This window comes from Athene cunicularia (genome assembly GCF_003259725.1).
Source record: "Athene cunicularia isolate RWA chromosome 2 unlocalized genomic scaffold, athCun1 chr2_part1, whole genome shotgun sequence".
In the NCBI taxonomy this organism is placed as follows: Eukaryota; Metazoa; Chordata; class Aves; order Strigiformes; family Strigidae; genus Athene; species Athene cunicularia.
Genome location: NW_020799095.1, coordinates 124501802 through 124524158, shown reverse-complemented (window position 1 = coordinate 124524158; position 22357 = coordinate 124501802). Strand labels below are relative to the sequence as shown.

Here is a 22357-nt window from a genome sequence, read left to right as displayed (position 1 = left end):
TTTTTTTTTTTTTTTTTTTTTTTTTTTTTTTTTTTGTGCTGCATGTTTCATCTTTCTCAATTTTAGCATCATTGCAGACAGTGCAAGAATGGAAAATGTTTTCTGCACAGCACAAGAAAGTAAATTTTTTTTTCTGTGGGCAAAGGAAGACAAATCAGTGGTGTGGCATAATTATAAGCTTTATATTTTTGAAGATTTAAAGGAAATTTCAGATTTTTCTTATTTAAGGAGCAGAGTCTGTAGTATGGTTGTGACAAGTTTCCCACTGCTGCAATGAGAAAAATATGCATAGCTCTGAAGTATTACAGACCAAATCTTGTGTATGATTTTAAGGTCATATGTTTTGAATGAGATTTTTCCTTTGTCTTTCTCACAATATATATGTATATGCATATGTATACGTATACGTATACGTACAAAGCAAGGGAATTCTAAGCTACATTATCTCAGTGACAAATTCATATAAAATATTTTTGATCAATAAACTTCAAAGTTGTTAAAGGAGGGAGTATTAAAACTGTTAGAGCAGTGAGAAACTTGTATGGTGCTTTCTGCCAAGACATTGAAATGCTCATTACTTCTTTCAGCCTTTGCCATTAGCTCCTACCAGAAATAAGTCAACTCAAGACATCCTTATTTTATCAGCAACATGTTAACACTGGTAACTTGAAGTTTGAATGGCAAGATTATTTATCTATATAATTATCTGGTTTTTGAACCTCGTCTTCAGGCAAGGTAATCTTAAAAGATACTAAGGAAGGTTTGATAGTGGAAATCCTGAAGACCCTAAAATCTGTGCTGTGAAGAAACAGAACACACCACTGTTTGTTGTTTTCAAACCAAAGTGGCAGCTTATGATTCACAGAGCTATATTAGTGATATTCATTCCTCTGAGACTGGAGGGCATTTTAGCTCTCTGCCCACTCCCTAAGAGACTACCCAGTACTGTCAGCCACAAGTGAGACATACATGAGGCCTTATTGTCAGTAATGGGTGTAAATAGCACTGCATCTAATAGCAGACTTCCATACTTTAAATAAAGTAATTTTCTGTCATCTACAAGATACACAGTTAAGCCTATTATACCTTTATAAATCTGAAAAGGTTTCTGCAGAGGTATTCATGATTTTAAACTTGATCAGTTCTACACAAGGAGATAATGAGCCCTCTTTGTCCTCATCAGAATAGCAAATAGCCCAGGGTGACACTGCAAATGAGTGTCCTCTATATAGCATGGATAGTGCAACCTTGATCATGTAGATAAAGTGTGAAGAAAGGACATTCCTTCCTCCAACAATGCTTTAAGAAAGATGCTGACCTTTATCTGGCTCAGACAGAAATAACCAGGGTGCAGAAGAACAGAATTCTTGCTGGAGGAAATGCCTTTGGTAACTCTGAGTGAAGTACCGAATCTCCCAGGAAAGGCAAATTTCTGTGCCTCTCCCTGATATTAACAGTGGGTTAACTTAGACATTCCCCAGCACAGAATGTGAGCTGCTATAAATCCCTTTGCAATGCACTTAACTTTATCTCTAAGTTGTAGAGGAATGTTAGGTGCCCAAGTCAGCACTATAGAGTCCCCATGGGAGTCAGCTGAAATGAAGGTATTACAAACTTTCCTTTTTGCCCCCACTCTTTCTGTGAATCTGGCTGCTATGTTATCTAAGCCCAATCCATTCATTTTTGAAGGTAGCTGCATTCCTGTTTCCCTGAATAAGAAACTAAATGCATTAAGGATTGCAGATTATTTGAAAGCCAGAGTAATACATGGTCATGTAAGTGCTTTGGCTACAAAGCAAGAAAAGACACGGAAAAGAAATCAGTTCCTGATGCAAATAGTACCCATCAAACGTGTTATAAGATATGTAGTGCTTTATGCTAAACAATTCAGCAGGAGAAAGTGTGGGGCAAGAAACCATGGGGATAGTCTACTAATTAGAGAGTAATTAATTCAGAGTGTAATCTGCTCCCACTGAGAACAATGTACTTGTCTCAGTAGGACTTTTAGAAAAATAGGAAATAATAGACTCTCATAATTGCAATAGGTAGGTATCCACCTTGGTGCTCAAATGCTTAATTACTTTCCTGCTTTGCTGGTGTTAAATCTATACCTAGGCAGTTCAGAAACTTCCTCCAGTCTGAAGCCATCACAGCAACTGTCAGTACTTGATAGGCAGTTCTGAAGTGGGTGCTCTGCACACCTGGGGTCTGCGAACGTGGAGGGCACCATCCCGTGAGAGAAAATTTCAGTTTTAATGGGAAGAGAGTAGCTTGGAAAGGTTTCTCTCATTGAGAGGGAGAAAGAATAGCTGGCAGCAGTGGTAAGAATTGGTGCTGCTCTGCCTGCCTGTTCTTACAGAACATATTTTCATATTGTAGGAAAGGGTGAGTGTTCACAGCTGGATGGAAAATGAATAGTATCTGGCAAATTTACACACATATTTTGGGCATCTTTGGACAAAAAAGTTTGGTAACACAGTCGTTTGCTAGCAAGACAACTGTAGCAAGTGAACTCACACACAAGCACACTGAAATCATATTATCAGTAAATTACAACCAATTAATCTGCAGATTTCTAATGCCATCATATCAGTAAATACCTAGGTCCCAGGCTTGCAAGTTTGTTTCCTTCCAGAATTTAAACATTCCCAAGAAGCTCTCACATCTCCTCCAAGCTCGGAGGATGATGTGGCTATGAACTGTAATATGAAAAATATAACTTTTTTTAAAAAAAATTGTGTGATTTAATTTATTTCATTTATATTGTCAGAAAATGATGAAACCATCTATTTGATTTGAAAATGCATCCATTAAAAATATTTGAGTCTGTATTTGGTAGGGTCATGGAGTGACCTTCCCACTGCATGGGAGGCTTCACATCAACTGCTATATGGGGGCTCTCAGTATAGTAATGTGAAGGAAAAAAAACCTCTTTGGAAACACAAGTGTACACACATGATGCTGAGAAAAATGTATTACCTGATACTAAGGATGTGAACAACTGGGAAAGGCCACTGAGGTTTTTTTGGGGGGTAGATGGCTGGTTAAAGAGTAGCCTAGTTCTTTGGCTCTTCTGAAGGAGTCTACAATTTTTCCAGTTGTGTCCATGTGCTTCACAGAGTTGCTTCAGAAGCATTTAAACAGACTCCTGATGAGCTGCAGCTTTGAAATGCCCTAAATGCAAAAGCTCTTTATGAGTCACAAAAAAAAACTTTCCTAAGAAAGGAGGTCAGGCTGAGACAACCTAGCAAAGGTTTTCATCAGACTTAGATGAAATACATTATTTCACATTTAACAGGCTGTGCTTTATTTCTGCCCTTCTGGTTTGGGTTAAGTGTAAACACTTCTCTAATAAAGTCAGTAAAGATCATCTTGGAGCTATCATCCTCATGGAAAAAGTACAATCAGTGACAATGTGTCTGAGCTTACTAAATCTAAAGTAACACTGCAACACTTTTGGGCCTACCCAATAATTCTGAGTACTAATCCATAGTAGGATTAGTACTACTAATTTGTAGGAAATCATTTTAGACCATTGAAATTGGTTTTCTCTTGTTATTGTGGTAGTTGCCAGAATTAAACTCATTTTTATTATATCATTCCATGCAGCTGGTTGATTGGCAATCTGTAGCATAAACAAAGAACTCTGAGAAATATTCCTTGAGGATAACATTGCAAAAGGCTAGCTGTTGTAAAGAACGGATATTTTCTGTTGTAAATAACTCATATTGCAGTGATAGCGCTGATCACGTGGGATTTGCATGAGAAGGTATATTCTAGGGAATAATAAGTTTGAGAGGTTGAGAAACATATTTTTTTAATTTTCTAATTATATTCAATATTATTTCTTTAAATGTCACATATAAAGACAAATATTTTGAGCAAATTTGTACATATTATTCCTTTGTAGTAGTCAGCAGTCTGGCATCTACTAGGATAGCATCCACTTTTGGGGTACTCTAAGAAAACACAGGGAAGAACACAAAAATGATCCAAAAGTTAGAAAACATGATGTACTGAGAAATACTGAAAGATCTATGTTTTAGTTTTAAAAAATAGAAAGAAAGAAAGAAAGAAAGAAAGAAAGAAAGAAAGAAAGAAAGAAAGAAAGAAAGAAAGAAAGAAAGAAAGAAAGAAGGGACATTAAAACCTCCAAATATTAAAAATGAAAATGATCAGTTGCTATTTAATTTGAATAAAATATAAAAAGAAGTAAACCTTTTAATGTACATAAAGAGATTCTTGTATTACATATTTAGGCTTGTTTATTGTCAAATGCATTTCCTATGGAGATTATGGTATTCCCCTTAGTGGAAGCTTGAGACTTGAACTGTATGGCTGCCAAAGATGAACCGAGAGTACTGATCCAGGCTCAGAGTAGGAAAATGGACCTCCTGAGAGAATCCATTTAAACCGAGACACTTCTTTTCCTGTGGTCTGGGATTCCCTCTGAGACCTACCCATCTGAAACTTATTACTGCTCTGGTCTGCTTTAGCCTTTTTTCTTGGGAAAGAGCCTGTCTTCTTCAGGCAGTAATACAAAAAAGAAGGGTGCACAGACGCTCTCCATCCCATTAGTCTCTCACTTGCTAGAGAAACTGAACAGGAACATAGTGGAATCAGACTGCATTGCGATCTTTGTAAAACAAAGTACCACATAAGAATATGTGAAATTATTGTAATTGGGTAGTGTACCACTTCTCAGCCAAATCACTCATGTGGCATTTCATCCTGCCTATCTTTGACTCCTGTTTTGCATTTAATGAATAACCCAGGATTAATATGATGACTTGGAGTTTTAGACCAATTTTTGGTTTGGGACATTGAAACTCTTAATTATAAATGGAAGATTCATGTGTATGAGACAGACTTCAAGATCGCTTTTTCACCCCAGAAAACTTCCATACGAACTCAGGATAATCAGAAATTTCATAGATTTCCATTCCAACTACAAAAAAAAAAAGTCTTGTTTTCAATAATAGCAAAGTATGGTGGTATGTTTATAAAGAAACAATCAGCTCTCAAATTATGGTACCCTGCTTGTGCATTCATTTTCCTTTAAGTAGGTGAAATTAGAAAGAGGGAACCACATGGAACAGAAATTAGCCACAGAACTCACTGCGCTACTGGAAGTGCTTTAACAGTACAGTGATGTGCTGTTAAACATAAGTGCTAAAATTGAACTATTCACAGTGAGACCAAACTTTGAAGTGGCAGGTACTGATGATTTAATTGTTACTGATTTCAGCTGAAATTATTGGATTTACCATCTACTAGAAAAGGTTGAATTTTGTGAGGCAGGAAAGCGTAGATTAAAATGAGATCTTAATTTTAAAAGAAATTACCTTTTCTATTAAGAACTACAACCTCATACTCAAATCAATGAGGAAGTTATGACATCCTTGGTACACTGTACACTGAAATATACAAGAACTTAGGGGAAAAATATAATGTAAGGTTGTGGGTCTCTTTCACATACTCATTAACACAGTCTCATCATCAGGATGTTATTGCCTTGAGCACACAAGAACTGAATTTGCCTAATTTTAACCCTGAAAATAAATGTAATGGTTTTGTTATTACTGTACCCTTCAACTCATTGTGGAGTTGTAAGTGAACGTTATTTCAATTATTTTGTTCTTCACAAACAATCTTTTTTTTTTTTTCTCTGAAATATTTTTTTCCCAAACACGGGGAGACTGATATTTTCACCATCTCTCTCACACTGCTATGTATGTTAACATATAGGAACCAGATATCATAACAATTATTGCTCAGTCTTCCAGCTCTAAGTGTCCTCTACTCGTAAATACCCAGGTTAATAAAAAAGTGTGCATGTAAGGTCATGTTCCAAACAAAGACATTTCATCCTATTTGAAAGCTAGTTTTAATGATTTACTTCTGCATGAATGAAATACATTGGTTACAGTCTGTAGTTTTGGATCTGGAAATGAACAGACTGGAAACTTGCATGAAAAGGGTTATAGGAGCAACTAATAAAGCCAGAAGGCTAATTCTTCAGTGTGACCCAGAAGCCCTATCAGTGCCACTTCCTCTTGATTAGATTGGTATTTGTGACAGGCCTGGAGATGTGTGGTTTTGGTCACTGTTTTTATTGTCTTTACTTTCAGACTCTATTCCATTTTGCCAATTGATTTCTGCTGCTAATGTACATTGCCATGCGATAAATAGGCAGAAAAAATAGATCTTGAAGGCACTAAGTAATTCAATATTAAATAAAAATTACTGCTCTGAAAAGCCAAGGTTTCATGTACAGATTATGTTCAATGTAAAGCTTCACCAGTTTGGCTATGGTATGGCTAAAGTGTCTATCAATCTGTTGACTACATATGAATACATATGCACATTACGTAAGCCCATATTTATGAAGTACATAATAGAGTATTACACAATGCATTTGTTTTGGATAACCTTGGATAGATGTATACTGAAGGTAATCATTGCAGATTTAAAGACTGCAACAGAGAAAGAAAGGTTAGTTAAGGCTGCACAATTTTTCTTAATGACAATGCAAACAGGTTTAAGTGTTCATGACATTGTAATATTACATTGCTGTGGATGAGCTTTTTGTTAGGCTTTAAAAGGAAAAAAAAAATCTTATTTTATAACCAACAGTTGTTAGCTAACCATAGTCAAACTACTAAAATTAAATGGTTCCTTTTATTTTTTTTTTTTTTCCTTTTGAACAAAACCGCTTTTGAGATGTGCTGACCAATTAAGCAGAGAAGATTACAGGCAGCGAGCATTACAGGCTTACATAACATACACATTTTGTGCAAGCAGTATTAAAAAGTCACAACCATTCTTAAGTAAAAAGGCTTAAGATCTTTTTCTAAATTCCTAGCTCTTGATTACATTGAAACTCTTCTAAGTCTCCAAATTTGTTGTCATTCACAGACTGATGTTTCATGCCTAAAAACACTTCTGTATGTTCTTGGAGAAACCTGTTCCTTGAAAGGGCCCCTTGCTACACTGTGTGGTGGCACCATTTAATCCCTTTTTTAAACTAATCAAACTCCTGTCCAGAAACTTATTGGATAACTGTGAAAATACAAAGATTAAATACGGAAGGTCAGTGTAAGTGATGACTGATCATATAAACATGGGATGAGTCTTGGATAAAGAAACTTCAATACTGAAGCTTCTGTTTGAATTGAGAGAAACAGATTTACAAACCGGCATCCTTCAGTGACTTGTTATTTGTAGTAGGGCTTTTTAAATTTTCAGTTTAAGTTTCATACTCTTCCCAGGACAAGCCAAAGAATATTTTAAGGCCAGGGCAAATTATCTTTTTTTTTTTTTTTTTTTTTTTTTTTTTATCCTTGTGATGTTCAAGTTACCCCCCAAATTGTTCTGCTTTTAAACCTGAAGAGTAGGAGTTCAAATTCGCTTTTTAGCACTAGGGAGCTATGCCACTTTTGGGTGATCTTTTGTTTAATCAGGAGGATTTATCACAAACACCAATGTTGTTTCTGTAATGAAAAAGCAAATGCGTGCAGTATTTTTGTCTCATGGGACAGTGGCTCTTCTCTCCTAGTTCATCCTTGCACATACTTCCATATCAGAAAACACATACTATTTTAAAATAAACTCCATAGTGTAGTTATTCACTAACTATAATTTTCTATATGTCTTTATTTTCTTTCTCGTGACACTTGAACTATAACCACTCTCTTTAATGAAGATGGTGAACCACAAAACCTTCTGAAGTATACCAGGCAAAATTGTATTTGGGACTACAAAAACCAGAAGTGGATGTTTCTGCACTTACTCTGAACTGAATATTGCTGAGCTTTGCAGTTTAAAAAGAAATACTGTAGCTACATTGCAACATCTTATATTTTGAAAGTAATACATCAGCAAAGCATCAGTATACTAATGAATGTTTCACAGCTGCAGTATTATAACTGAAGAGGCAAGAAATACATTAGAAAGACACATGGCTGAATAAGGATGTCTCTGTAAAGAGACATTTAGATGTATGAGGATCCAGTTCTCCCACACCTAATATATACAGTCTTTGAAGAAGCTGTGACAAAAATTAGGGGATATTAAAATTCTATTTATTACTTGTCATTTAAATATCTTTGAAAACATGCATACATGAACAAATGTTTAAAAAATAATTTTCCCTGAAAACCAAATCTGTAATAGTGGTCAATAACAGCTGCTTATTTGATATGAGTATCTTTTAATTTCCTTTCTCCTGAAAGCTATTTCTTTTTCGCAGGTCAGTGTCTAAAACATCAGAAGACTTGAAACTATATTGAATGACAGTGAGAAGCTGGGGATGGGAGGAGAAAGAGTAAAAAGGGAGAGTGATGGTTCTGTTATGGTGTAACACAATAAATACTATGAGAGTTCTGACAGGCTATGACCAACAAAAAAGTTCCCAGCTGAAGATAAGAGTATATGAGGCTTACTAGGTTCTCCAAGACACATATTATATCTGGCCCAGGTGCTTAAACCCAGGTTCTTGCTTAGTTGCATTCTTATTCTGGATCAAAGTTAGACCAATACACATACTTTAAAGCTTTTATTTCAGTCCTCCTCTGGGAAAAGTGATGAGTTTGAAGAGGAAAAATCACTGGAATTAATTTTTTAAGATGAATCCCACTGATTGTCACAAAGATATTGTGATGGAAAGAAGATTGCAGGTAACCTGAGAACTGCAGCAAGTATAACAACATGTTCAGTCTGCCATCTATAACTGGAAATACTGTCCTAGAGATACCCTTCTGGAGTGCCACCCTTTGGTCCAGCTAAAGCAGTGTAGATTCCTGATCAAAAACTTGCTTGTCCACTTCAGAACATGAGCGACACACAGAGCCCCATCTTCTGTCTCGCAGTTACATCCCTCACCTGACACGGGCATCTAGTGGTTCCACAGGAAAAGTACCATATGTTTTCATGATGGGCCACATCTAAGTGCTACAGGCTGAACAAAACCAGTGTTTTCACCTTATAAGCAGTCTTTCCAAAAGGCTTTTTCCTTTTTCTCTTACCTTTTCTCCCACAATAATGCCTATTCCTAGGAAAGCAATATTTCCTAAATCCCACCAAGTGTGTTCCTTTAAAACCTCATAAATTATTAAACACCAGACCAAACTGGTTGAACATTAGACTCAGTTCTTGGATGTGAATTCTCCTATTTGTAGCTGACTCCGAATCTGTTATATTTAAAACATTCCAGGAATTGATACTATTCAGCACAAAGCTGTTGAGCAGCAATCAATTAAGATCATTTCCGCAGCATCACTTCCAAATGGCAACAAGAAAGAGCTTCATAAATTTTCTTTTCAAACATTTTCCTGGAACATACATGTTTATTTCTATTTACAAAGGTAAATCTACAAAACTTCATTAATATGAAGTTGAAACACACAATCCAGTCTGGTCTGTACTCTTTCATCTTTTCACATCTTAGAGAAAACTTTTATGGCAAGTTATTTAGTATGGCCTTATTATTAAGATTTTTCTAAATTTCTGAATTCAGCACAGCATTACATACACTGAGGAACAATATAAAGTCACTGATTAATTCTGAAAAATACATATAGAAATACGGATACTTTGTAAAGTACTTTCCTGGCTTTTTCTCTTGATTGCTCACTGGTGCAGCTGTCCAGTGTATGAACAGTTGTATTTCTGTTACTCTGCCTTTTTCCTCTCCATTCCCACACAATTGTCTCTACCCAGTTCACCGCATTAGAAAATTAGTCCTTTTTTCTTTCACATGGTACTGTGTGATCTTACCACCCTACTGGACTGTAAGAGTCAGAAGCCTAAACATAATAATTGTAATTATTTTTAATGCCAGTAGTTATCTTGTTATAACTACTGACATATGAAAGAGTTCATATTTTATAACATTTTTAGAAGTAGCTCACTGTCTCATTTAGTGGCAAACAATATAGTGCACAGTGATTTGCTATAGAGCTGTGTTAGATAGCTTACAAAACTACTTAGGTAAGAGGCTTCTACCTTGCTATTTTTAACCTTTGTCTGCTTTTCTGCTGCCACATTTTAGGGATGGAAAATAAATGGTCTCTCCTGGGTAATTCAGAAAAATTCACATAAGCTGATTTCAAGTTGCTTAATATTTTTAACCTTTTCCTTCTTTTCCAGTGCCATTTTATTAAGAATAAAAAAATTAATGACCTGACCTTTTCTCAAAGTCATGAATGTAGAAAGGCATGTGTACAAATGAAGAACAGAAGTTTCCAAATCAGAGAGAAATGTATAATATTAATAATAATCTATAGCTTTTGGTGCCAAAGCCTTTATGCTGCATGCCCTCTTCATTTCTCCATGTGATTAGTTTCTCTCATTAGAATGAAAACCATTTATCATCCTCAATGTACAGATAATATGATGATTGATGGCTTTGCAACCAGCTGTATAATATGCAAATATGTGACTTTTTAATATTTTATGAAACACGGCATGCATGCATGGTTGTTTTAATCCCTTTAACGCTCACATTATAAGCATGCCCTGTAACATTATCACAGTAGGGCCATTGGACCCTCTCTTATCAAAACAGACATGATTTCAATAACAATCCAGCATAAAGCTTTTTTTTTTTTTTTTTTTTTTTTTTTAAGTACACTTGGATAACAGTTCTATAAATGTAATAATTTTGTCTCCAGCACCAATTAACAACATCATCATTGCTATGAGTAGGTTCATTAAAATGTTCCATGTTGTTAAGACCCTACATATTTACATTTAGGAAGGACAAGAAAAATCATGCCACGTGCTAGGGGACATGTTATATTTCCTTCTCACCTTACTATTGCTGGTGGTTTTTATCACATAGAGCAATGTGATGAACAGGTGCAAAGACTGATGGAGCCAGTGAAATGAAGTCTGCAGCTCCTGAGAGCCACCCACTGCCCCCAACCCAGGGATGGGCTATAGATAATGCATGCTTCACTCTGAAGAAAGGAAGGAAGAGGAGGATGACTTTATAGAGCCCAACACTTAAGAAACTTGGTAATTTTCATTTGGATCAGGAATTGGTGAGAAGAAGGTAGAAAAGCTGGAGAGCTCTCTTTCACATTTGTTACATCTTTGAGATCCAGTAGAGGAGTCCCAGAGACAAATGGTCTAGTCATGACAAAACGTCTCTTATGACAGACAAAAACATGTGCCATAGCTTAACAGACCTTCAGCATCAGAGAAAGAAGTCAGGATATTCATCCTGTTTCCTTTCCATTTTAACTAGCATGATACATTCAAAATTAAGTGAAAAGTTAGTACCATAGACTAGATGCAAACATGGCTTCTGATAAATTACTCCCTTCTCCTCTTTCCCCTCTTTTTTTATTTATTTTTTATTTTTAAATTTATTTTTATTTTTATTTAAACTCAGCAGTACCTGACATGCACAGTTAAAGATATTTTATTTGTGGAAATAACAAGAGTTGTATATATCAATTTCACTAAGGTTTGCTGCAGACCTTCCTTCGAGCCTTCAGGATTCTCTATGTGTTTTCAAGGTTTTTAGACCCCTCTTTTCTTCAAGGATTTCTTCATGACTTGTAGCTTTTTGTTTAAGAGGGAAAGATTAGTATCTCTTACAAGATGATAAATGCTGCTTTTTAAACTGTTGGACATTTTGCCATTGACTGATACTATAAACTTCACTGTGACATTTTCTAGAGCATCCATTTCTTGAGACAAACTTGCAGTTACAAGGAAGCAGGGGATTGGAGGGGGTCCCATGTGACTGAACACTTTCAAAGGCCCATTCCCTCACTGCAGCAAGATTTTACTTGAAATGATATTTTGACACAAATATATCCCCAAATGTATATGTTGTACAAGAACACCTTCAAATTCTTTCAACTTGGTATGAATATAACTTTCAAAACTGTCAGTTATGCCCTCAAAAAAATATCTGCCTCACATCCTCTGTTGTTCCTGTCACAGAACACACTGGAGACTGGAAAATAGTATGCTTAAAACCATTTTACCCTCAAGGCTGTGACTCATCCACCCTGTTTTTCTGTCCAGTGGTAATACAGTTACATTCAACCAAACATTTGAAAAGTTATTTCCCAGTCTTCCAGATGAGGTCTGGCTGGAGTCTTCTCTTAAAAGAAGACTAAGAAGGGGGCTGCCTGTCACCAGAGGTTGGGTTGAGATGGCTCTTCTCACCTCCGGGCACTGAGAAATTCTTAGTCCCTGCATGCATGTGATGAGTAGCTAGCTGTTATCAAAGGATTATTCACTGGCACTGCATACTTTGTGAAGACTGTGGTAGATGGTTAGTGCGTCTGTAAAACGGTCAGCTGGCCCTGCATCTTGCATCCTAGCTGTGAGTCTGGGCACCTGGACCTGTAACTTCAGTGTCTGAATCCATTCTTACCTCTCACCAAACTGTCTTGATCTGCTACTTTCCAGAGAAAACGAAATAAGTGAAGAGGAGCAATACAAGAATCTACTATTTTCATATTTTTCCAAGTAAACTGTCTGTATTTCACAATCGGGACAGAGACATCACAGAGTTTTCCATCTTTCGTTATCCTTTTTTTCTGAAATTAGTGGGTTTATTCTTCAGGTTTCCTACAATGGTTTACTGGATCCCTTGTGTGGTGTGCTCTCCGGGTAGCAAAGACCTAATATTTAATACTATGTCTTTCTCTTAGAAGGCTAACATGGCCTTTTTGGAGGAAAAAAAAATGGAAAAAAAGGAAAAAAGAAAGAGACTCGCAAACAGACAAAGTTATTTAGGGTTCAACATTTTAACTAATGATTTCTTCTGGATGATATTCAGCAATTCTGATTTGTCTGTGTTGCAAGGAAAGGTTGCTCTACAACCCCCCTTTACTTTCCAAATTAGCATGTATTCTGTATACTACACTTCTTGCAGTTTGGGAATTACATCATCCAAATCCTTCTTCTACGCTGTTTTTGTACTAGATCATGTAATTCTGAAAACAAGAACAGCAATATGACATCTTTATATATTCCTTGTTCTTCCCATTCACCTTCTGATAGTGGTGGTCAATTAGTATAATTTTGCAATATTTTATGTTTTATTTAGTATTAGCACCTATGATCTTAGCAGGTCATCTGAAATTTTTTTTTTTATTGTCTCTTTTCCTTATAAGAACAAATGACTGGATACGTGCATATTTAAAAAAGCCCACCAACCAGTCAAACAATGAAATAATAAGTGGAAAAAAAAAAACCCAAACAAAAAACAACAGCAAAACACCAAACCTTTCATGGTTTTTTATTTTATATGGAACATTTCTGAATAAGGATACTACTGTATCTTTATATTTTAGAGGATAGAGCAGAGGCCCTTCATTCTTTGAACCAAGACTTTAGAGGTGAAACAGTGCTGACATGGAAGTTCCGGAAAAAACAGAATCATAGACGAATTTGGGTTGTCAGGGTCCTAAAGATCATCTAGTCGACCCCCCCTTCCATGGTCAGGGACACCTTCCACTAGCCCAGGTTGCTCAAAGCCCCGTCCAACCTGGCCTGGAACACTGCCAGGGAGGGGGCAGCCACAGCTGCTCTGGGAAACCTGTGCCAGTGTCTCACCACCCTCAGAGCAAAGAATCCCTTCCTTATAAGTAATGTAAATCTCCCCTCTTTCAGTTTAAAGCCATTACCCCTTGTCCTATCACTACATGCCCTTGTAAAAAGTCCCTCCCCTGATTTCTTGTAGATTCCCTTTAGGTACTGGAAGGCCGCTGTAAGGTTTCTGTGGAGCCTTCTCTTCTCCAGGCTGAACAACCCCAACTCTCAGCCTGTTCTCATAGGAGGGGTGCTCCAGCCCCCTGATAATCTTCATGGTGCTCTATTATACATCTGTATAACAATTCAGCACATGCTGCCTGAAGGATGGTACACTGAAATAATACTGATGAGACTGTGCCCTACTAAGCAGAATGACTTACTGAAGAGTATTAGATAAAAGGCCATGTGATTTCTCTGCTTTTTCTGTATGAAACAGTGATGCAGCTTTTGTAAAATACACTGCATCCTAAGACAAAGCATTGTATAAAATCTAATTTCTTATAGAGGCATCACTATCAACTAACTTGATTTCAGGATGTTGTTTTCTTAGAAAAGTCTTTTCACTATTTTATGATACAAAATCACAACAGCATCTACCCTCATTCCATCATTTTTCTGCTCACTGGAGGAGCAGAACTTCCTCCCTTCTGCAAGAAACATTCTTATAATACATAAATCTAAGATGGTGTTTTCCTAGAATAAAATTTTTGGAATACTGAGCATCAATCGGCATACCTTTTTTTAACTACCAGCTCTAAACTTATTAAATATTTATAGTGAAGGTAGAAGCACAATGTGAGGTAGGAGTTACTGAGATGAAATGAAACTACAGAGTCCTCCATGAAGAGAGTCCCAAGGATGGTGAGGAAAAGCTGGACTGCAAACTCACAGCCCTGCAGCTGAGACACAGCTGTTGTCTTTGGTCCCTGTGCACAGGAGAGAGAAGGCAGCAGTAGCACCAAGGTACTGAAAACAAGGCCAAGGAGTTGAAAGATGGAAACAGTTTTAAGGGAAGAAAAACTGGGCAGAGGACAGCAGTAGCTCATGTTCTGCAAGTGCTATAACCTATCTGGGTCTTACCAAGATCAATAATTCTCATGTGGAAGAGACCTAAAAATTTTTGTTTACAAGCAGGGATTAAAAAAACCCAAACTCAAACTATATAATGACTTAAAGAATTATTGATTGATAAAGGTAAATGAACAATTTATCTTATTTATAGCCCATTAAATGTGTCATTGACTAATTATATAGTAACAGCATATTTGTAATATCATAATAATTTAAAGCCTGCTAAAAGATCTGAACCTCAGAGAAAGATGAGCTTGCCCTTCTTAGTCATTAACATCACAGAATCCTGTCATTCTTCTCCTATATCTTCCTCACATACTCCCTTCTTCTTGATTTTCATCATAAGCTACAAGTAACTACTACTCTGACCAAACTAAAAGGTAAAATATGCAGAAATGTGTGTAATATCAGGTGTTTAAAGAGAACATTTATCCTGTGAACTTTAGGTCATGAAAATGAAAAATATTTAAGTATGATGGCTTAAACAAACATTTTACTCATTAATATTAGTGTGATAAAATAGTCTTCCCTCCTTGACCTGAGATAAATGACAATTACAATAAATACATTTCATCTTTGACCATGATTTGAGATCATTCATTAATCTATACACACTGTGCACTCTCATCTGAGATTAGATTTTAAATTCAATTATTGTTTTAATATATATAACATTTAAATTTCCATCAGAATTCTGTTATTTAATAACTAGTAACAAAAGGTTTTTATCCCCTGCTTGAGCCTCAGAATACCCAGTTTCATAATTCAGCATTATTTCTAATTGGAGCTGTTAATAACTGATGAGCTTTCTTAAATTCTCCCACTATCTTCTGTATTTTTTTTTTTTCATATGGGTAGTGTAAAATGCTGAGACTTTCTTCCTTTTTTCATCAGTTTATGAAATAAAATACTGGATATTAAGAAGAATTTGGGTCAGATTCAGAAACATACTCAATTTCAGGTTAAACTAAAATCCTGAACTTAAGGTATGCAATGCTTACTTTTTAAGCAGCTTCCACTCTTCCTCTCCTTCCCAAAGTGGATAAATTCACTTTCAGCACCAATTGTCCTGATGTGAAGTACTAGTGGTCAGAACATCTGCATGTAGAATAGGGAAAGACCTTCAGGAAGCACGTTCAGCATGGTGGTGTTTGGAGCTCATGGTACATACATTTAAAATTCTAACCTTTACTTTTAAATATCTATTATTTTGTTAGTCCTGACTCTCTACATACTTGTATTAGTCTGTCACTCTTAATTAATGGTGAGAAACCAGTATAACAATAAGAAAACTGGCCTGAAAGGGACCTTGTGCAGATTGGATTAGGCCACCTCTAAGATACAAATTAGGGACAAGCTAATAATTCAGACCATTTCTATATTTAGTTAAATTTATCCACGATTAGTATTTAGCATAACAATAAACCTTCACTTTCTGTATATAGAATTCAAGCTCCCTGGGACTTTAAAGAGCTTTCATTAATATATGAAAAAATAATGAAAGAGATGAAAAGTAAATTTCAAAAAAATACCTCTTCCAAAATCTGTCTTCTGTCTAAAATCTAAAATCTTCTGTCTTCTCAGAAAATTAATTTTAAATTCCAACTGCAAATACAACTTCTTTGGGGGAACAACAACCAGCAGAATTCCTCACTCTTGTTTAAAGGTTCGATAGTGAGACAAGTATTAGATATTCACACTGTATTAGGAAAAGCATTTCTGTTCTCCATCCCAGAAACCAGACTAACAATTTGAAATTCTTCAAGTTGTGTCTTATCTCAAATTGTAGGATTATACCATCTTTCTGAGGTTTGAAACTACCATCTCCTATTCCTAGCTAAAGTCACTGAAGTTCATGGGATTATTATAATGATTAAAGTTTAATCTTTCAAGGACCAAATCTCTAAATTATTAATCATACAAGTGTTAATTTCTTACACTAACTTTTACTCTTTTTCTTATTCTGATACTTACTATGGACACTCTTTAAACTTCAAGGACAGTTTAAAGAACAATAAATTATATGAAAATAATACTAAAACGAAAGCTATAGAAGCATGGATAAAACCTTAAAACAAAGTAAGAAAGAAAATTTGTATTCTGATTACTAGAGTTGTTGATATTAGCATTGACACTTCTGCTTAAAGCGTCTGCGAATCAGTCCAACATCTTACATTACAACTATAAACACCTCTGTTAAGCATTAAAATCTCTTAAAGTGTCTATACATACTTTTAATGCCAAGATGTACATGCCTATGCACATATAGCCCCCGAGGAAAGTAATTTCCCTGATGTGTTTGTCTTTCTATTGAAATGAAGAGAAAAACAGATTACCGTTTTGGAGTTGACCATGTCAATTAAAAATATCTGTGATGCTGTTATCCTTCTCTAGGTAATAAGGAGAAAGTATCCAGAGATTTACCTCCTTCCTTTCTCCATCCCAAACACACAACAAATACAAGCAGTAGGAAAGCAGAGTGCTTGTCCCAAGGTAAATTCCTAGATACCTTTGGTTCAGTGATGAGTTTTGTAAGGCATGTGCTCCTCACTGAAAACCAATCTGCTGGGCAAATCTTCCCTTCTTTCCCCTAAAACTACCCTATACTTAGGAAAATAATTTCTGGAAATCTAAACTTTGATTTTGTCTAACAGTGTTTTCACTTTAGACTGTGAATGTTTGCTGCTATTAGTGTTGATCTTCTGCTTTTATATGTGTATATTTTAAGTGCAGACATCCTCGTGGAAGTAAAACCTGTCTTTTGCTGCACTGAAAATAACTCGAAGTTCGGAAAGCTGGGATTTTCTTCTTTTTTTTTTTTTTTTTTTTTTAGTTTAGAGACTAACGAAAAAAAAGTAAGTTATTTCATCTTGTAAAAAATTTTTCCCATTCTCCTAATCAACATTTTCTCATTTTTTTGGTCACTGCTTTTGATGTTTATACAGACTGTTAATATAATTAAGCCTAAAAGGAACATCTTGAGGTTATCTCTACTCAAAGAAAGGACAAATAGTTCATGCTGCTTTGGGCCTTATTCAGACAAGTTTTGAATATCTCCAAAGAAGAACTCACAGCCCTCTGGACAACCTTTTCCATGGTTTGAACACTTTAATGGTGGTAAGTTTTTTTCTTGTATCTGATTATGATTTCTGATGTGAAAACTTGTGTCCATTGCCTCTCCTCTGTGTGCACCCCTGGGAAGAAAATAGCTATGACTTCTTTATGCCCTCCCATTAGGTAGTTGACTGAATAAAACCTGACTGAACCCTCTCTTCAGGCTGAACAAACACAGCTTTCTCAGACTGTCTTTACATGCTATGTGTTGTCATGTACGTTGCGTGCCCATGACTTTCCTGATGATCCTTCACTAGGCACTCTCTGGTATGTCAATATGTTTCTTGTACTAGCAAGCCCCAAACTGGACCCAAACAGTATTCTGGATGTCATCTCATAAATGCCAGACAGAAAGGAAAAACCACTGCCTTCTGCCTGCTGCCTACACATTCCCTAATATGGCCCAGTATGCCAGTATGCCATGAGCCTTCTTTGTCACAGAGGCACAAATTAGTCATGAGGACCTCCAGATCGTTTTTCAGAGAGCTCCTAAGCAGCTGGCCTGTACTGCTGCGTGGGTATACACAGATACAGGGTTTCATTGTCCCTTTTCCTGAGCTTCATGAGGTTCTTGCCAAACCATTTCCCCATGCTGTCCAGGTCCATCAGAATAACAGCCCTTGGCTTCCAGTGTATCAACCACCCCAGACTATCAGTATGGTGCCATCTGCAAGGTTGCTGAGAAGGCACTCCTCTCCATCATCTGGATCAAAAATAAAAGCATGAACACTGTTGATTGCTGAGATATATCACTAGTAACCAAAGAGTACTTGGACTTTGTACCACTGTTCACAATCCTTTAAGCCTGACAATTTAGGCAATTTTCCACCCAATTTATACTTCATTTATGCAGATGCCACCAATTTGGATATATAGGTATACTGTGGGAGATCATGCTGTAAGACTTGTGAGTATATTGCATCCCTTGTGCATTTCCCTGCATACTACTATAAAATGTGTCCCATTCATGCAGTCAGTTTTATTCTAACACCGAACTGCTGTTGACATCACCTTTCCTCAGTTTAAAAAGGCTGGGAAAACTTCATTAGGATAGGTCTAACTATATAGGTCCTATTATCTAACAATTCCAAAAATTCTTAATGCTTTTAATAAAATTCAACAGTTAATTTAACAGTTGATTTTAAAACCAGAAGTTATTAAAGCCAATATAAAGGTTTTTAAAAATAACCCTTTGTAGCACTACTGCCATCCTTCCTTCTGCCTCTCATCACTCTCCCATCATTCTACATTCGAGACTTCACTTCATCTGCCAGGCTCTTACAGAGCCGCTGCAAAGAGTCTGACATTTAGCCTTTTCTGCTTAGCTTTTGTCAGTCAACACTATTCCTTGTCTGAACTCCCCGAATGCACTTTGCAAATAGTTGGGTAGTGTCAGGCATACTACAATTGTGAGATTGACTGTTTCTTTCCCTCCAGAAAGCCTGCAATTGTGCCAAGTGTAACTGTTTGCTTACTTGTCTTATAGCCTATCTATCACTTGCTTGGTATGGGATGACCTGAAAACTGTCAGATAATGGCTGAGCCAGGGCATTTGTATCACCTCTGGGAAAACACCTGTCAGCTGTTATGTACAGCCGAAAGTTCAGTAAACAAAAAGACAAGGAAGGCAATAGAATCAAGAAAAGTAGTGACTGTCAGAAAGCAGGTTGGGCAAAAATCATTGCTAGATATGCCAACTAGTGTGTCAGCTGGCAGTTGTTTAGTGTTTGGACTGTTCAGATGCATCTCACTGGTAGATTGGGGTATGTTCTGTGAGTTGAGTGACTTCAATAACATTTTTGCTGCTGTATTGTCATAGGAACATCGTTTCCAAGAATGAATGTGTGAGAAATGACAAAACTTTACTGGGCAGTTTGGAAACCCTAACGGGCAGATGGGTATTTTGCTACCTGAGTACTCTATCTGCTTTATTAAAAAGAGGAGAAAAGACTTTAAATGAGAACAAAGCACAGCTTAAATTAGAGTAAATAGTCATAAGAAAGGACTCACATTCAAAGAACTCAGATAATTAGGATATGGTTTTATTAGGATGAAACAAAATGGTCAAAATTTAAACAATGTTTTTATCTCTTTTGCATTAAAAAGATAAACCAAAAAATGATGTGGAATTTATATCCAGAAGTTTTGGAAAAGTTTTTTCTGTAATTAAACTTTGGGCATGGTCCTCGTTCTGCAGAAGATTTTATATAAGAGAAAGTTATTTGCTAACTATGGCATACATGAAGAACACACACTGATGAATAAAACCTTTCCAGTTCATTACAAGATCATCTAAGGCACTACAAAACCACTTACGCAGAGACAATAGTTCAGAAAGGGACAAGTATATTGCTAAGTAATTCTTACAGAAATTAATTTTCATCTGAGGTTGACTATTCACTTAGCTAGACTACAGGAACAAATACAATTATGGTCTTTACTCAAAGTTAGTTCAGCGTCTGTTAAGGGCATAGAAAAGGTAGAAGGGAGACAGCCGCTTCCCCAAAATCACCTCACTAAGAGGCAGAGGGAGGATTATAACCATGACTTAAACAGCCTTTTCAAGTCGCTAAAACTACTTCCCAGAACAACCACAATCTGGAGTACAACACTTAGCCAGATGTTGTGGAAGCATGGATAATGACCGTAAAAATGGGCTGCTAATAAGCTGAGCATGAGTTTTTCTGACAAATGAGCTGTTAGGAAGCAGTAAGCTTGCTGCAGGTGAAGCTTTCTTGAACTGAACTTGAGGTACCGTAAGTGCTCTGTATCAGTACAGGATGCTGCTTGGGGAGCTTCAGACAGCATCACCCTCCTCTTCCCTATCCTCTCTTAAAAAAAAAAAAAAAAAAAAAAGTTAGTAACCAAACATTAGAATGGTGAAAACAAATATTTGTTTCTGCTTTAAAATTTAGGCCTTTTTATCTTATCTTTTACAGTGCAAAGCACTTCTGGCCTCACCTACATTCAGTACAGTGATATGGTTTCAGAGTGAAACCCCTGATTGTCCCCCCTACTGTTGCTGGCTCAGTTCATAGGCTGGCTTTTTGTTCATAATAACCAGGCCTCTTTTGGAGAAAGCTGAAATGGGAGCTCTACTTCAATCATGCACCGAATGTTCTCCTGTACCTAATGAGGACTGAGACTGAACCGAAGAGAGGTACTTCAGACAGCTTCAATCATGAGTTGACAATGTCAGACTAAATCTTGGCTAAAGTAAATCCCTGAATCACATACAAGGCAAATGTAGGAATTACAGTGTCAACTGCTTTGATTACTCGTCCATTTCTGTTTTGTCAAATTGCTTACCAATATAGATGAAACTTCAATATCCAAAAAAAGATCCCTTTTCTAAAGCCTTCTAAATTTGGGCCAGGGATAAGAGACAGTGTGGTACAGTAATATGCTGTGGAAAAACCTTCTGAAATTTGGGAAATGTTTTTGTTCCTGCCTACCAAAATAAGACGTCCTTACAAATGTCATTACCAAAATGGCATTAATTGGCATTTCCTTAAATATGGCATTAAAGATTCAAAAATGCATAGGTTTTTTTGTTTGGCACTTCATATGCGTTAATAGGCCAAACAGTTGTGACTATGAGAAGCTTTCTGTGCGTGGCTTTAGATTCATTTTAACACTTGTCCAGCAGCAATATACACAAACCACCTTGCTTCACCAAGCAAAAAGAATGCAGCTTCCGTGCCCAAGGTTATTTTGGGCATTGTAGCTTCCTGCCTGTGCCAAAAGGGAGTTTATTATGATGAAAAGTGAGTATGTGATTAAATTCTTATTTGAGTCCTTTAGAGCATCAGCATACAGAAGGGTTACTGACCTTAAGTAACACTTTGAGATTTGTTGTCCATGCACATATTTATGTTATTGCTTGTGCACAGTCACACTCTGAAAGAAATTTGGTTCAGACATGGATAAGTCCCTCCCTCCATTCCAAATCCAGATTTTATAAAAGAGCCAATGAAACCCCATTCCTCAATCATCAATTCCAGTGTTTGTCTAGCAGAACTCGACTCTAGACAGTAACATAGTAGAGTGGACCGTAAATTATAACCTTGACAGAGAAAGTGAAGCAAAGGTGGCATTTCTGCATATTCTCAAATTCTAATGGTATGTAATAAAAACTTGATGGTACTGAGCTTAAAATTAAAAGACAGTTGTCCCAACCTGCCTGCACTTTCTTTTCACATGGCCTAGCTCTAACAAGAATTTTTATTCCTCACATGTGGTTGCTTAATTTATTTATTACTTTATTTTTGTATGGCATAACTACAGTTTTTTATAGTTATAAGTAAGAAATAGTTACTCTGTGTAGAATGAAATACCTAGGACTCTCATGTAATGATGCACATTGGTAAATGAAGGCTTGGTGTGATAGCAGAGACTTTGAGAAGTGGGGGCATAGGAAACCATGCAGAGGAGTATAGGCATGGGGATGATAAGAGATGGGGCAGAGGATAACCAATGGTCAGATAAAGAAATGCAAATCTGGAGCTGGACAAATCTGATTTTAGGGGGAATAAACTGAACAATGAAATAGCGTCTAACATAGTTCAAAGTCTCCCTATGTACCACATTTGGATGTAACACAGAGTTG

General features: G+C 36.5%; 1 protein-coding gene across 6 annotated transcripts in view; it reads right to left on the bottom strand.

The window, feature by feature from the left end:
• RALYL (RALY RNA binding protein like) overlaps positions 1-22357 on the bottom strand; it is a 396410-nt gene that overhangs the window by 148512 nt on the left and 225541 nt on the right. Inside the window, exon 2 of one of the 6 annotated variants that reach the window (XM_026842129.1) lies at positions 15636-15732. The exons of the other annotated variants lie outside the window; for them this stretch is intronic. The gene's annotated coding sequence lies outside the window, so the exon portion shown is untranslated. The remainder of the gene's footprint in view (positions 1-15635; positions 15733-22357) is intronic. 6 annotated transcript variants of the gene reach the window in all.